The sequence below is a fragment of the Kogia breviceps genome, chromosome 2, assembly GCF_026419965.1.
Source record: "Kogia breviceps isolate mKogBre1 chromosome 2, mKogBre1 haplotype 1, whole genome shotgun sequence".
In the NCBI taxonomy this organism is placed as follows: Eukaryota; Metazoa; Chordata; class Mammalia; order Artiodactyla; family Physeteridae; genus Kogia; species Kogia breviceps.
This window is the reverse complement of record NC_081311.1, coordinates 41,544,044-41,560,755: the sequence shown is the minus strand read 5'-3', so window position 1 is coordinate 41,560,755 and position 16,712 is coordinate 41,544,044. Positions and strand designations below refer to the sequence as shown.

Genomic DNA, 16,712 nt, shown 5'->3' with positions numbered 1-16,712 from the left:
ATAGATATTTAAAATAATATAATATATAAATTTATGAATGTATACATATATGTAGTCATTCACATACATATATACATATGTAGCATTGGAATATATCTGCTTATTCTTATAAAAATTATTGCAATTATTAATTAGTTAGTACCATAATTCTAATTTATATTATTTTGCACCTGTAAGAAGCAATTTAAAATACCATTAATGATTTATTTGGTTTTATTATTTTTCAAATAATAGTTTTTTCAAAGTCCTTTCTGTAATAAAGATAAATAAACCTAAATCATAATGCATATACCTGTTCACTGACTTGATTTTTTTTTTGAAAAGTTGAGTGTTGTTTCTTTTTTTTTTTTTTTTTTTTGCGGTACGCGGGCCTCTCACTGTTGTGGCCTCTCCCGTTGCGGAGCACAGGCTCCGGACGCACAGGCTCAGCGGCCATGGCTCACGGGCTTAGTTGCTCCGCGGCATGTGGGATCTTCCCGGACCAGGGCACGAACCCGTGTCTCCTGCATCGGCAGGCGGATTCTCAACCACTGCGCCACCAGGAAAGCCCGAGTGATGTTTCTTAATTGGCTTTCACAGTAGTCTGGTGGCATTTTAAGCTTCCTGGTGATGACAATTTGGGAACTTTTGTTTGTTTGTTTTTGTGGTACGCGGGCCTCTCACTGTTGTGGCCTCTCCCGTTGCGAAGCACAGGCTCCGGACGCACAGGCCCAGTGGCCACGGCTCACGGGCCCTGCCGCTCCGCGGCATGTGGGATCCTCCCCAACCGGGTCACAAACCCATGTCCCCTGCATCGGCAGGCAGACTCTCAACCACTGCGCCACCAGGGAAGCCCGGGAACTTTTGAATGATAGTACAAGAGTCACTTCTCTTATTCACAATGACCTTTCTCTATATCACTGGGCAATATGAGTACTAAAAACCACTTATGCAGAAATATTAGTAAAATATAATAAACATGTGATAAATCCCCTGAAAGACAGCCATTACATAAACATAGAAGTGCATTTTTTTGCATTTTGATTTCCAAGATAATTGTTTCATTTAATAAATATCATATTTTCAAAATTTCAAAATCTTATCTTTGAATACGAAGTCAAGGCTTTTACTTTTTCTTGGATAAATATATGTTGACAGGTATATCACTCAGAGTTAAATCAGAGAAGCAGAACCACTATGAACACTAGGATAAGAGATTTATTATAGGAATTAGTCCTTATTCAATTATGGGAAAAGCTGGAGAAGTAAAAATCTGAAAGGAGGAGTTGAATTATAAGAGGCATCACCAGCCTGTTAAGTGAGAATGCAAACACATCTAGGCACTAAAGTGGAATTGTGATAGAGAAGAATTTGGAGTTACAGTCAGGCATCTCATGATGGGTCTTGGACTACTCTTGGTGAGCAAGACTAGCTATCTGGTAAAAGAGCTGGACACAAAGGGAGCTTACAAGAATGAGATCAATCTGGAATTCACTGACATTTCTGCTTCTGTAGGTCATGGAATCTAACCATGAAAACTTTCAGAGAACAATGATTTCTGTTTGAATTCTACTTTCCATATCTTATGTAAAAGTTGCTATTTGGGGCTTCCCTGGTGGCGCAGTGGTTGAGAATCCGCCTGCCGATGCAGGAGACACGGGTTCGTGCCCTGGTCCGGGAAGATCCCACATGCCGTGGAGCAACTAAGCCCATGAGCCATGGCCGCTAGGCCTGCGCGTCCGGAGCCTGTGCTCCGCAACGGGAGAGGCCACAACAGTGAGAGGCCCGCATACCGCCAAAAAAAAAAAAAAAAAAGTTGCTATTTGGCCAACCCTACCCTGGAACCACAAAGATTAAAAGGTTCTAGAAACCACTGTTCCCAGTTTAATTTGCTGATGCTAGAAAAATCAGGCCTAGCAGTCAGTCATTCTTAATTGCTTAAATTGTGTCTGGACCAATTATAGAAATGTCTTCTTCAAATATTATATCACAATAACACACTACATAATAAAAATTATAGCCAATTTATTCAAAGCATAGTCACAAGTTGTATGATTATGGACAAGTGTCTTGCCTCTGTGCTTCATCTGTACAATGAGGATGAGAAGAGTGAAAATAGCAGTTTTTGCTGTGGAACAAAAAACTTTTGGGGTGGATTTTAGGGGAGTATTTCTAAAAATTATATTTTTAGAAATAATAAGCAGATAGAAAACAGTAAGTGGCCAGTAACTGTTTACTTTCTGCTAGTCTTAGGTATTGGTAGTGTAATGAAAAAGAGATGGTCTTTACCTCTAAAAAAAAAAAAAAAAAACAAAGCCTGTCATCTCCTTTGTCATGGAACCAAGGAATTATTTTGATATAACTAACTGAGCTGATGGATTGTTTTGTTACCATTTAGACTATTTATTTTTTTCAAATGCAGGGTCATGATTCAATAGCAAATAGTAAATTAAATTTAGTAAAATAAATTTAGTGTAGTAAGATAAATTTAGCATGAAGTAAAATAAATTTAGTGAAACAGAATAGACTAGATTATATTAGATGTCTAAGAATAGAAAAGAAATTAAGAGAGAAAAGAATAGAAAATATCAGGGGACAGCATAAAATGTAAGGGAAACAGTAATTTAATGAATTTTTGTTTTAGGGCTGTGGATATGTGTGAGCTGTGTATCTTTGTGGAAGAAAGAGAGAGAGAGGTAGAAATAAGGTTTTCCAACACCAGAGCCTTGTTCACAGACTTGTATGTATGAGATTTCTTTGGAAGTTAAACCTGGGGAACAAAAGTGAAAGACAGAGGAGAATGAAATAGAAAAGGAGAAAAAAACCAATGTAAGGGAGCATTTGGGGTTAACACCACCAGGGATTTTCTGAAGAGCATATAGAATGCCTCTGAGCATTATCCACATAAGGACAGAGAGAAACCTGTCTCACTTGGCTCTTTCCCTCCACTGGTTGAAGGTTGTTCTCAGGACATTAACTCACTCCCAATTCCAAGAGGTCTTCTGCTGGTATTCACTACACTGGAGAAATCTCAAGGCAACAAATGTAAGGTAGAAGGAATGTGCTTGTGTAAGATGTTTACAGCACAAAGTGAGTAAATGCCCAGACATTAATATCTGCTGAGGATGAGAATGAAATCAAAGGTGAGACCAAGAAAATATGAGGCGGGCACCAGAGGTATCAGATGGGGTTCATCCCTGCACTACTCGGGTCCATTCATACCTTACACTAAGTCAAATCCAATCATGAGTTTTCAAGGTGATGACCAGAAGCAATACACCTAGGTTAGTGGACAAGCTAAGTCCCCAACATGCTTAAATCCCATGAAAAATTGGGCAAAAAGAACAGACAATGATTTAGACATTTAATATGGGTTCTGTGGCTTATTCTCATGGTCTAGATAGATATACTTACACTATTGCCATTTACTCTACTATCTAATTCTCTATTTCACTTTATTTCCCAATCTTTTCAGCTAAGGTGACCTCACTTTTGTATACGTTTGAAGAGACAGTGTTAAATTTACATTAGGGCCAAACATAAGAATTCCCTTCAAAAGTTAAAATTTAGTCTACTTTATATGTCTTTTCTAAATTTACATGTGTGATTCCTGATTTTCCCTTTCTTCTATTTTAGTATATGTGAGTAAAAATGTATTCTCTTCAATGTTTATTTGCTTTTTCAGGAAGAAGCTGGATAGAAGTCGCCAGAAAAGAAGGAAAAAAAAAATATATATATATGTATAGATCTATCTATTTCTCCTTTACTACTAGGTTTCTTCTACCTAGCAAAGCAAAACAAAAAAGAACAAAAGCAAAACAACAACAAAAGACTTCAATGAAACCTGAAACCATGGTACGGCTGTGAAATAATATCTCCAGTTGAATTCTTGCCCCTAAATTTCTGATTTAAATACCAAATGCAAACACAGAATTTTATTTTGATGTCTAATAATCATGTCAAAATTCACATGTTCAAATCAGAAAACCTGATGTCCTTCCCTGCCTGCAAACCTCCATTCTCTCAGCCATCCCCATTTTAGTAAATAGTACCATCATTCTTTAAATTCATTTGTCTCAAATCTAGAAGGCACTTTCCAGATTTCTCTTTCTTCCACAACCCACATCTAATCCATCAGCAAATCCTGTTGCTGTTAATCTAAAATGTATCCCAATTCTGACCTATTTTCAGCATTCTCACTAAACATCCACACCACTGTTGTCCAAATCACACTAAACCTGAGATAATGTAATCAATTTCTAATTGGTTTTAGTTCACTTATGATTCTTATTCTGCAGCTATTCCCTACACAGCCTTTGTGATCCTTCATAAATATAAATAAGATCATGTTACTCTGATTTTTCAAATTCTTTCCCTGGTATTCTCTCACATTAAGAATAAAATACAAAGTTCTTACCATATCTTATGAGAACCTATATATATTAATCTTTATTTTTTTACATTTATCTTCTACTCTTCTCCCCATTCATTCTCATATAGTAAAATTTGATTCTTCCTGTATTGAATACGATAAATATATTCCTTTCTCAGAGTTGTTGCATTTACTATACCCTCTGCCTAGAGAACCTCATCCTCCAGATTTTTCTTTTCCAATGTTACCCTCACTCTCTTTCTTCCCCCACTACACATTCAATGAATGAATACATAAATGAAAGACAAGAAGTGTTTAAATAAAATTCTCAAAGTATTTAATTTGAATACATATTTGGATTCATCTTTGTCTTTAGAAGTATTAAAAACTAAATGAGATTCTGATTTTGGCATTTGAAAAGAAAAGTAGAACTGGAATGAGAGATGTTGCATCTATACTCACAGAAACTTGATTTAAAGGAAACTCTAAGTGTGTATGACACTTGTTTGAGGGCAATGAGATTTTCTGTCATTAGTTAATAATGTGGTTTGTCATGTTTTGATTAATGAGACAGTAAAGATTTTGTGCATAAATTAAAAGAAAAGTCACAATTTGTTCAGCAGGTAAATTAAATTGGATATATTATGAGGTACTTTAGTCCAGGCAGAAAAGATGAAACATTAATGTTATTAACTGAAACCATCCTTGTAAACGGTAGTGAGTTTTAAGAGAACTTTATAAATATCAGATGTAATATTTTGAAAATCAGTTGTATTCTAACTCTCTGACAATGTTAATAATGTCCTCATTGATTTTGAAGACCTAGTTCAAGGAAGGGACGGTCTTCTAAAATATGTTTTATACATGATCATGTGACAGAAAAAGAAAGTAAATGTTCACATATATTTTAACTTGAGGTGGTATAAGTTCTTTCAGGATACAGTTGTTATCTTCATAAAAATTGTTAAGCTCTAGGTTTTCTTGTTGCCCATAACATTCTCCCTCAATTATCCTTTATAGCATTTTCCAGTTTTTGTCTTACTTTGTGTGTTTGTGTGTGTGTGTATGTGAGAGAGAGATAGAGACAGACCGAGACAGAGACAGAGAGACAGAGAGAGATTGTGTCAAATGTCTGAATTGATCACTACTCTGTAAGCTCTATAAGGGTAGGTACAGTGTCTGATTCATTCATCATGTGCTCCAAGCACCTGGTATGGTACTTGCCACACAGTAGGTACTCACAGTTTTAATGAAACATAAATTTATTTACTAATTGATTTCTAACCAAGACAAACTGTACAAATTTGTACAAAATTTTTGTAATAATTTCAAGAAATTATTTGAATAAATTGAGAATACAGTTTGGTGACTAATGGATGGGGATAAAATTGCCATAGTTCTTCCGAACATTCTTAAGTTTAAAATGTGTAAAATATAAATCCTAAGTTAAATACTGAAATCAATTTATTACTGTTTAAGCTTTGTAAAATTCACTGAAAAAAGAACCAGGAGAGATGAAAATTATTTCCCATTACTCCTATAAGTTCATACTGAGACAGGAGGGAAGGGGGCAGGGCACAACCATTAAAAGAATGATACAACCATTAAGAACAGGATATGACATAAACTGGTTAGAACCAACTAGGCCCCAGATGGCAGAAGATTCTACTTCCAGGAGACCTTGAGCTTTATTATACGCTCGTTGTAATACATTAGAAAGCTAAATGACACACCCACAGTCGCCATGACAGTTCAGAGGCTGAACATAAGAGGCCAAAAAGTAGGTGGTGCCCCAATTCCTAGAAATATCCGCCCCTTCCTCAAAATAGTTGGAATAATCCTCCCACTCATTAGCCTATGAAATTACCCAGCCCATAAAAATTAAACACCCCATATTTCTGGGCCGCGTCTCACCTTTTGAGACAGTCCACACTCAGTCTATGGAGTGTGTATCTCTCTAAATAAACTTGCTTTCATTTTACTATGCAAAGCCAAGGACCCTCACTTGGTGACCCATCCCAGGACTCACCTGAGACCTGGGACATGACCATCCTCTTGCACCCCATTTTTCCTACAACAATACCAGACTCCAAAGAGTTAATCAGGATACACAGTTATTTAGAGACACTGCTGGAATGGGAGTCAGGAAGTTGTGTCTAGCCCCAGTTTTGCAGCTAATCACCCATGTGACTTAGCCTGGCTGGACAGCAGCAAAGTCATATTTAAAGTAAGGAGTTTAGTTTCCATCAATTGTATTAAAAGCCTCTTCCATTTTTAAATTCTGTGAGATCAGACAGAATTTCTGTGAGATCAGATCAGCCATGAGGCTGCTATAACAAAAATACCACAGAATGGGTGGCTTAAATAACAGTCATTTTTTTCCCCACAGTTCTGGAGGCTGGGAAGTCCAAGATCAAGACACTGGCAGGTTCAGTGTCTGGTGAGAGCTCACTTCCTGTTTCATAGACAGCCATCTTTGCTGTGTCCTCATTTGGTAGAAAAAAGAGCTCAACAGCTTCCTGGGTTCTCTTTTAAAGGGTACTCATCCTATTGTCTCAAGGGCTCCACCCTCATGACCTGATCACCTTCCAAAGATTGGATCTCAGGATACCATCACACTGGGGAGGTAGAATTTCAACCTATGAATTTTAGAGAGATGCAAATATTCAGTCTGTAACACAGCTATATAAACAACTTTATTGTAGGTATATAGTATTTTGCAAGATAATAAGAATTTAATTCAATTTCTTAATTGCTTTATGAGTCTGACTATATATACTGTGTGGGAAAAATATTGAATTATATGAAAAGTTCAAAATATTTTTAAGTAAAAAAATGATTTTAAAAGGTGTATGAACCATCAATGTGCATCATGAGAAATGTTCTCAAAGTGCACATACCTGCATAACCATTGCTCAGATTAAGAAATAACACAGTAATAAGGTTCGAGAAGCTGCCTTTCATATCCACTCGTTACCAAACATATACCCCAATATATTTTCTAACTCTGTCACCATATATGTCTTGATGACTTTTGAGCATTATATACACTGAATCACACACTATTATGTTTATTCTATCACATCAATTATTTTAGAAAATATTACATTTACACATTTCATTCAATTTTGCATTAAGCTCCAGTTCATCCATTTTTATCGCTGGGTAGTATTCTATATATACCACAATTTATTTATTCAATCTGCAGTTAATGAATATTTGGATTGCTTCCATATTTAGCCATTAAAAAGTGTGCTGTTCGGAATATTCTCTCCCAAGTTTTCTGTGGCACACATAAAAGCATTTCTATTTGATAAATGCCTACAAATGGAATGGTTGGTCTATAAGGTTGGTAAACACTGACAATTTTGTTTGTTGATGTCAATTTACACTCCCACCATTAGTTTCTGAAAGTTTTAGTTACTCCACATTCTGTGCAATACATTGCATAGTCTTTCATTCCCCACTTTGCTTTGCTTATTGTAACATATCTTATGGTAAAATAAGCAAATCTTGAATGTATAATTCAATGGCTTTTTAAACGTATATAGTCCTGCGCAGCACGAACCCAGGTCAAAATACAGAACTTTTCCATTTCCCAAATATTCTCTGGGGAACCTTACTAGATTTAGCAACCTCCTCCACCACCTCACCCCTTTACCCTCACCAGGCAAGCACTTTCTGACCTCTACCATGTGGATGAATGCTATCTTTCTGGTCTTCTATACACCCTTTGTAAGTTTGATTTCCCAAACTTCCATACATATTTAAAAAATCATTTTATTTAGGTATAACTGACATAAAATTAACTGATGATATTTAAAGTGTGTAATTTTATAAGTTTTAACATATATACACCTCATAAAATCATCACTTTAATCAAGATGGTAAAGATATCCATCACACCTACAGGTTTCTTTGCACCCTTTGTGATATCTCTTATTGTCATTCCTCACATACACTCTCCACAGGCAACCACTACTCTGTTTTTGGTCACTATAGATTGATTTGTATTTTCCACAGTGTTTTATAAATGGAGTCATTCAACATTTATTCTTTTTGTATGACTTCTTTCACACAGCATAATTATCTTGATACACATATGGTTGTGCATATGTATAATTCATTTATTTTTACAGTTGAATAACATTCCATAGTTTGTTTGTTTTGTTTTATGCACTGTTCAGAACCATTAATATGATAAAATGCATTGTGAGTTCCCCAGCACTGTTCAGTAGAACTTTCTGCAATGTTGAGAATATTCTATATTTGCACTGTCCAATAGGATTGCCACTAGCCACCTGAAACTGTTAAAATTTGAATTGTGTTAGTGCAACTGAGGAACTGAATGTTAATTCTATTTACTTCTCAATTAGTACTAATATAAATTTAACAAGTGTATAGACTACCATACTGTACAGTACATGATATACTATGCGATATTTCACAAATTTGCTTGACATGTGTTTTCTTGTGTGTGTTGTATATAATTGTTTATCCAAGAGAAAAATGAGAAAGACAAGAGTAAAACACATATATGACCTTTTAGGAATGCAGGTATTAATTGCCTATAGGGCATATTAATTGCCATCTGACCACAACATGAATTAATAATTTTTATCCAATGATCTGTTTGGCTTTTATCTTACTTCATTTATTTTTGTCAATTATATACACCTTAACAATCTTGGTATTCTGTATATTCTTTACTTCCAAAAAAAAACCTTTTATTGCCTTTCCTCTTAATTATATATTTGTTTTTTTATATACTTTGTAGAGATTTTTCTTCCTTCATATTCTCCTTAAAATTTTGAATCTTCCACTATTTGCTTTCACTGATTCTTCTTTACATACTCCCCCTAGGCAATCACCTCAATTTTAATGGCTTAAATTACTGAGTATATTATGTAGTTACCCAATATACATTCCCTACAATTGTTTCTTTTTGAAATCCTGCATCCTGCAATTCCTTCTCCTTTGGGAGAGCGTTGCTGTGGATATTGCCCATTGTTCTTCATCACCTGGACAACATGATGTCGCTAACCCAAGCTATTTCCCGACCAAATCCTGAAAAATGACCCATGCCTGCATATGACTCTTCTCTCCTAGAAAGCAGAGTTTGAAAAGTGTGTTTTCTTTTCTCTTACTTTAGACAGATTGGCACCATTAGAAACAGCTTTATGTAATTTAAGCTCCAGAAGGTTAACTGTTTTCTGGATTAAATGAATATATTTAATTTATCTTGTAATTAATTAAGCAACCACCTATGATACATGTTCATAAGTATAAACTGCTTGATGATTCTTAAACAATTTTTATAATCTAGTCGATATTTTGTGCTATTTTCTCTTCATATTTATAATTTCTAGTAACCTTTCAATTGTCAGCATTTTGTTATATTTTTAGAACTTTCCCTACATTATTGTATAGCCCCTATAATATGTTATCCATCAGTCCTCAAACCAACACACAGCCATGAAAAAAACAAGAAGCACATTTCTTTAAATTTCTTTAAAACAGCCTTATATTTGCATGACATTTAGAATTAATTTTTGTGGTATCTAAAAATTATGGCAGCTTTTTTTCTTCTCCCTCAAAGTGCCAAAGATGAAACTCTAATTTACCGTATTTGGTTAAGTGCCAGCTGATCATATTTGATTTATTACCATATGATCATGATATGTGGAAATGAACTTCCTTGATTGTCTCTAGTGTTCTTTAGTTAGGGATCCAGTATAATCAGGTAGGTGGTGGGCTTATTATTAAGGTTTGCCTCTTTCTTTTATTCCCATTATATTCTCCAAATTTTAAAAATCATATTTTAGTGTTATATGTCATTTAAGCATTTCTTTTGCTCTTTTCCAAGACCTTACCTTACTTAAAGAAAAATTACTGACAGTCACATAAAACTGATATGTTGAGATGGCAATGTCGTTTCAGGCTAACGTTCCTTATCCTTCCTAGTTATTATATTTCAGGTACTATAATGATAACTTGCTAGCCAGGATCATCCAATATCTTTAGTTTATTTTTTTTAATTTTATTATAACTAATACTTTGAATTTACATATTAAATAGATTTATTTATATTATATTTAACCACCCACACTTACCCAGTAAAAAAGTTCCTATAAGAACATCAATGCTGTCAATTTCACATAATAAAAAAGAAGAAGAAATTTGAATTCCAAGGAGACGAAAAACATCCAATTTAGTCCAATATTCTACATTTTTATAGAACCCTTGGAATTTCCTAAAAAGAATTTATTTTTTATTTAGGCTGTTTGCTTTACCCAGTTTTTGTACTGAAGAGGTGCAATTATATTTTTTATGTAAATTTCCAACAATTTCTAAGTACTTCCCAAATTTTATTCAAATAATCATTTTTCAGAAATAAAAAGGTCTGGGGCTTTCCTGATGGCACAGTGGTTAAGAATCGCCTGCCAATGCAGGGAACACAGGTTCAAGCCCTGGTCTGGGAAGATCCCACATACCACAGAGCAACTAACCCCATGCGCCACAACTACTAAGCCTGTGCTCTAGAGCCCACGAGCCACAGCTACTGAAGCCCGTGCGCCTAGAGCCCGTGCTTTGCAACAAAAGAAGCCACCACAACGAGAAGCCTGCGCACCACAACGAAGAGTAGTCCCTGCTCGCTGCAACTAGAGAAAGCCTGCTCACAGCAACAAAGACCCAACACAGCCAAAAATAAATAAATAAATTTATTATTTTTTTTGAAAGAAATAAAAAGGTCTGGGAGGCAGCTGCAGCGGCAGTAGCATAACACTGCCTCCAAGTGGAGCCACAACCCCAGACTAGGCCTCCCCCCTTGGCCCTGCCGCCCCTGCTGCCGTCATGGCTGCTGATGGGGTGGACAAACACTTGCCTCTGCTGTCCGCATCTCATTCTGGAAAAATCACTCCCACGGCGCCACCATACTTAACAAGAAAGCAGCCCCAGAGTGGAACTCCCACCTCCATACACAGCCATTGCCAGTCCAGATGCCTGTGGTATTCCAGTAATAAACTGCTGAGTATGCCAATCTCTCATCAATTTGGATGGCAAGCTTCAACAGCATGTGGTTAAGTGCATGGTTTGCAATGAAGCTACTATGCCAATCGAAAACCCCTCAACAGGGAAGAAGTATGTTAGATGCCCTTGTAATTGTCTTTGCATTTGTAAGGACACATCACGGCGAATAGGATGTCCAAGACCCAACTGTAGATGCATTATTAACCTTGGCCCAGTAATGCTTATCTCTGAAGAACAGCCAGCTCAACCTGCATTACCAGTCCAACCAGAAGGTACAAGAGTCATGTATTGGGACTGTGGAAACATGTTCTTGTGGATGGAACTGACGAAGATCATAGGATCTTTGTCTTGGTCACAGGATCTTTTTGTCTTTTATTTTTGTCATTTTTTAATTTACTAATTATAAAAGGCTGGCCTAGATTTATGAAATTTAATGTTAATCAGCTCTATGTATTCCTTTATGGAGTCTGAAGGAAGGCTCAGATAACATATTTCATAATATTTAACCATTTACAGAGACGTATCCATATTAGGTTGTCCTCCTTTTCATTATATCATGGTAAATTTTTCTTACTGGGATAATTTTGGAATACTTATATGTGAAGGGAGTCTGTGACATTTTACACTGGCTAAAATATTGAGATTAGTTGCAGTTACTTTTACCATTCTTCTCAAATCTAGCTGGTCAAAAACTTACCAAATTTATTCAAAATACAGATCAAAGACAAAAAGCAACATACTTTTCTAAGACTTCACTAAGATTTAAGGAATACTATATGCCAATAAAATGGACAAACTGGAAGAAATGGACAAATTCTTAGAAAAGCACAACCTTCCAAGACTGAACCAGGAAGAAACAGAAAATATAAACAGACAAATCACAAGTGCTGAAATTAACACTGTGATTAAAAATCTCCCAACAAACAAAAGCTAAGGACCAGACGGCTTCACAGGCAAATTCTATCAAACATTTAAAGAAGAGCTAACACCTATCCTTCTCAAACTCTTCCAAAATATAGCAGAGGGAGGAACACTCCCAAACTCATTCTATGAGACCACCATCACCCTGATACCAAAACCAGACAAAGATGTCACAAAAAATAAAACTACAGGCTAATATCACTGATGAACACAGAGGCCAAACTACTCAGCAAACTACTAGCAAACAGAATCCAACAGCACATTAAAAGAATCATACACCATGATCAAGTGGGATTTATCACAGGAATGTAAGGATTCTTCAATATATGCAAATCAATCACTGTGATACACCATATTAACAAATTGAAGGATAAAAACCATATGATCATTTCAATAGATGCAGGAAAAAGCTTTTGACAAATTCAACACTCATTTATGATAAAAACTCTCCAGAAAGCAGGCACAGCGGGAACTTACTTCAACATAATAAAGGCCATATATGACAAACCCACAGCCAACGTTGTTCTCAATGGTAAAAAACTGAAACCATTTCCACTAAGATCATGAACAAGACAAGGTTGTCCACTCTCACCATCTCATTCAACATAGTTTTGGAAGTTTTAGCCACAGCAATCAGTGAAGAAAAAGAAATAAAAGGAATCCAAATTGGAAAAGAAGAAGTAAAACTGTCACTGTTTGCAGATGACATGATACTATACATAGAGAATCCTAAAGATGCTACCAGAAAACTACTAGAGCTAATCAATGAATTTGGTAAAGTAGCAGGACACAAAATTAATGCACAGAAATCTCTTCCACTACTATACAGTAAGGATGAAAAATTTGAAAGAAAAATTAAGGAAACAACCCCATTTACCATTGCAATAAAAAGAATAAATTACCTAGGAATAAACCTGCCTAAGGAGACAGAAGATGTGTATTCAGAAAACTGTAAGACACTGATGAAAGAAATTAAAGATGATACAAACAGAGGGAGAGATATACCATGTTCTTGGATTGGAAGAATCAACATTGTGAAAATGACTATACTACCCAAAGCAATCTACAACAAATGGGACCTAATGAAACTTAAAAGCTTTTGCACAGCAAAGGATACCATAAACAAGACCAAAAGACAACCCTCAGAATGGGAGAAAATATTTGCAAATGAGGCAACTGATAGAGGATTAATCTCCAAAATATACAAGCAGCTCATGCAGCTAAGAAAGAAACAACCCAATCCAAAAATGGGCAGAAGACCTAAATAGACATTTCTCCAAAGAAGATATACAGATTGCCAACAAACACATGAAAGGATACTCAACATTACTAATCATTAGAGAAATGCAAATCAAAACTACAATGAGTTATCAACTCACACCGGTTAGAATGAATGGCCATCATCAAAAAATCTACAAGCAATTAATCCTGGAGAGGGTGTGGAGAAAAGGGAACACTCTTGCGCTGCAGGTGGGAATGTAAATTGATACAGCCACTATGGAGAACAGTATGGAGGTTCCTTAAAAAACTGCAAATAGAACTACCATACGACCCAGCAATCCCACTACTGGGCATATACCCTGAGAAAACCGTAATTCAAAGAGAGTCATGTACCACAATGTTCATTGCAGCACTCTTTACAATAGCCAGGACATGGAAGCAACCTAAGTGTCCATCAACAGATGAATGGATAAAGAAGATGTGGCACATATATACAATGGAATATTACTCAGCCATAAAAAGAAATGAAATTGAGTTATTTGTAGTGAGGTGGATGGACCTAGAGTCTGTCATACAGATTGAAGTAAGTCAGAAAGAGAAAAACAAATACTGTATGCTAACACATATATTTTAAAAAATGGAATCTAAAAAAAATGGTTCTGATGAACCTAGGGGCAGGACAGGAATAAAGACCCAGATGTAGAGAATGGACTTTAGGCCACGGGTAGGGTGAGGGGAGGCTGGGACGAAATGAGAGAGTGGCACTGACATATATACAGTACCAAACGTAAAACAGATAGCTAGTCGGAAGCAGCTGCATAGCACAGGGAGATCAGCTTCGTGCTTTGTGACCACCTAGAGGGGTGGGAAAAGGAGGGTGGGAGGGGGACACAAGAGGGAGGGGATATGGGTATATATGTATACATATAGCTGATTCACTTTGTTATACAGCAGAAACTAACACACCATTGTAAAGCAATTATACTCCAATAAAGATGTTAAAAAAAAAAGAAATAAAAAGGTCCTTGAGACTGCACTGAAGATCTGTACTATTAATTTATAATCTTCCATTGCTATCCATTCTTAAATATAATGCAAGCAGAAACTTGGCACATGCTATCAATGGACAATTTGGAAACAGGTCTGCACATATGAGAAATGTGGAAACAATAGCCACCAGTCCATTGCATCTCCTGTATTACTATGGATTTCTGCCATTTACATTTTATCTCACCTTGTGCCTGGGTAGAAACACTAACACACAATTTACTGTTTATGCTCTATCCCAAGTGGTTGATTAGAGCTTATTATAAGAGGTCTGAAAGAGTCATTATACCTGGGCTCCTAGCCATGCAATCTGTACCATGGTTTGTCCAGAGAACTGGCTGATGGATAAGCTGTCCTTAATTGCCAGTTCTATCCTAATTATTCCTTGCTCACTCCCCAATGCTCATTTTATTCATTGGCTTTGTTCCTCAATCTGTTGCTTAACACTTTGTCCAACTCCCTGGTTAAAGTTGCCAGCTCACTCTCCCCTCACCCAGCCCCAAATTGTCCATTCAGACACAAGACTAGACCCCATCCTCTTTAGACCTAAACCTTAGACCAGCGGTCCCCAACTTTTCGGCACCAGGGACCGATACTGTGGAAGACAATTTTTCCACGGACCAGGGGCAGGGTGGTTCAGGTGGTAATGCCAGTGATGGGGGAGCAGCAGATGAAGCTTCACTTGCCCGCCTGCCACTCACCTCCTGCTGGGCGTGGTTACTAACAGGCCGCAGACCAGTACCGGTATGATGCCCGGGGGTTGGGAACCCCTGCCTTAGACTCAGGAGAGGGAGGGTGTGTTCTAATGATTTAGGGATGACCTGGAAGGTCAAAGTTTGCATGACCTTGCTAAGTCTCAAATAGGCATCTTCCTTTGAATGTTACTGACTTAGCTAAAAATAATTTTTAAAAAAGAGCACTGAATGCCAGGGAAATATGTTTTTATTCTACAGACTTTGAAAGCCTTTAAGCCCAGAATTTTAATAATTGGTACCAGTACAAGATATAAGTGGATTTGGCAGTAACAGAATTATTGCACTTATTCACAGAACTGTTGGAGTTGTGAGTTATAAGAATAGCATGAATTCAGTGAAAAGAAAAGTCTCCATATTTTGCAAATAGATTATGTATAATTTGGTAATGAGTTGGATTAGAATAATAATAAAAGACACAATCACCACTCTGGCATGATATACTTAACAAAGAAGATAGACTTTGGGGAAAAATATAATTGGAGAACAATATAGACCTGTTGATTTTGATTTTGCCAATATTGACTAAGATATGATGAATGGCAAGTCTCTAAGCTGGAAAGGTTAAGAAATTTCTAAGTTTAATACTGGACTCCTACCTCACAAGATATACAAAAATAAAGTTAAAATGAATCACAGACTTAAATATAAGATCTAAAAATACAAAACTTTTAGAGAAAACATTGGAGTAACTATTTTAACTTTATTTTTGTGAAAGTCTAGAGTATTCTCAGTTTTTTTCTAACCATCTCTTATGCCTTGGGCATGAGTGTGGCTTTTTAAATTCCTCAGTACATATAGGTGCTTTTGAATGCCCTAATTTCCTAAAGAAATTCTCCCTACCTTTTCCTTCTGGGCTTCAGGCCATCTATTGCATGTTTCAGTTGTAGTCTTTAGCCCCAGGCAGCTGCAGGTTTTTTATTTGCTTACACTGTTTTCTAGCAATGCACACTGCTTTCCAGCCCTGAATGAATTCCAAGATAGGCAAGACAGAAACTATCACCTGTGACAGTCCCCCAGACATTTTAGAATAGAACAGATGAACATAATTACAAATAAGGTCTGCTCTGCTTCCTTTAAAACCAGGAACAAGGGTCCTACACTGGGAACACAGGCTGTCATCTTCAAGACCACCACTGTGCCAGGAAGGGAGTGAGACAAGGCCAAGAAAAAATGTCGCAAAAGCTTTCCAACAATTTTTTAGTTGCCTTTCTCCTAAGTTATTGTTCACTTGGTTTCTGTAAACCTTTGCCTATTTCCAGAGTTCTGACAAGTTGGTCCTGAAAGTTTCAACTGTTTTTCCACGTTTCTGTGGAAAGCTGGGAGTTTGGAGCTACTTACTCCACAAGTTGTTTTTTTTTTTCCTCTAAAGTATGTTATTGTTTTCT

General features: G+C 36.5%; 1 pseudogene; it reads left to right on the top strand.

Annotated features, from left to right (window-relative positions):
* Positions 1-11,206: 11,206 nt before the first annotated feature.
* The window catches only part of LOC131750312 (type 2 phosphatidylinositol 4,5-bisphosphate 4-phosphatase pseudogene), a 31,196-nt pseudogene continuing 25,690 nt past the window's right edge, over positions 11,207-16,712 (top strand).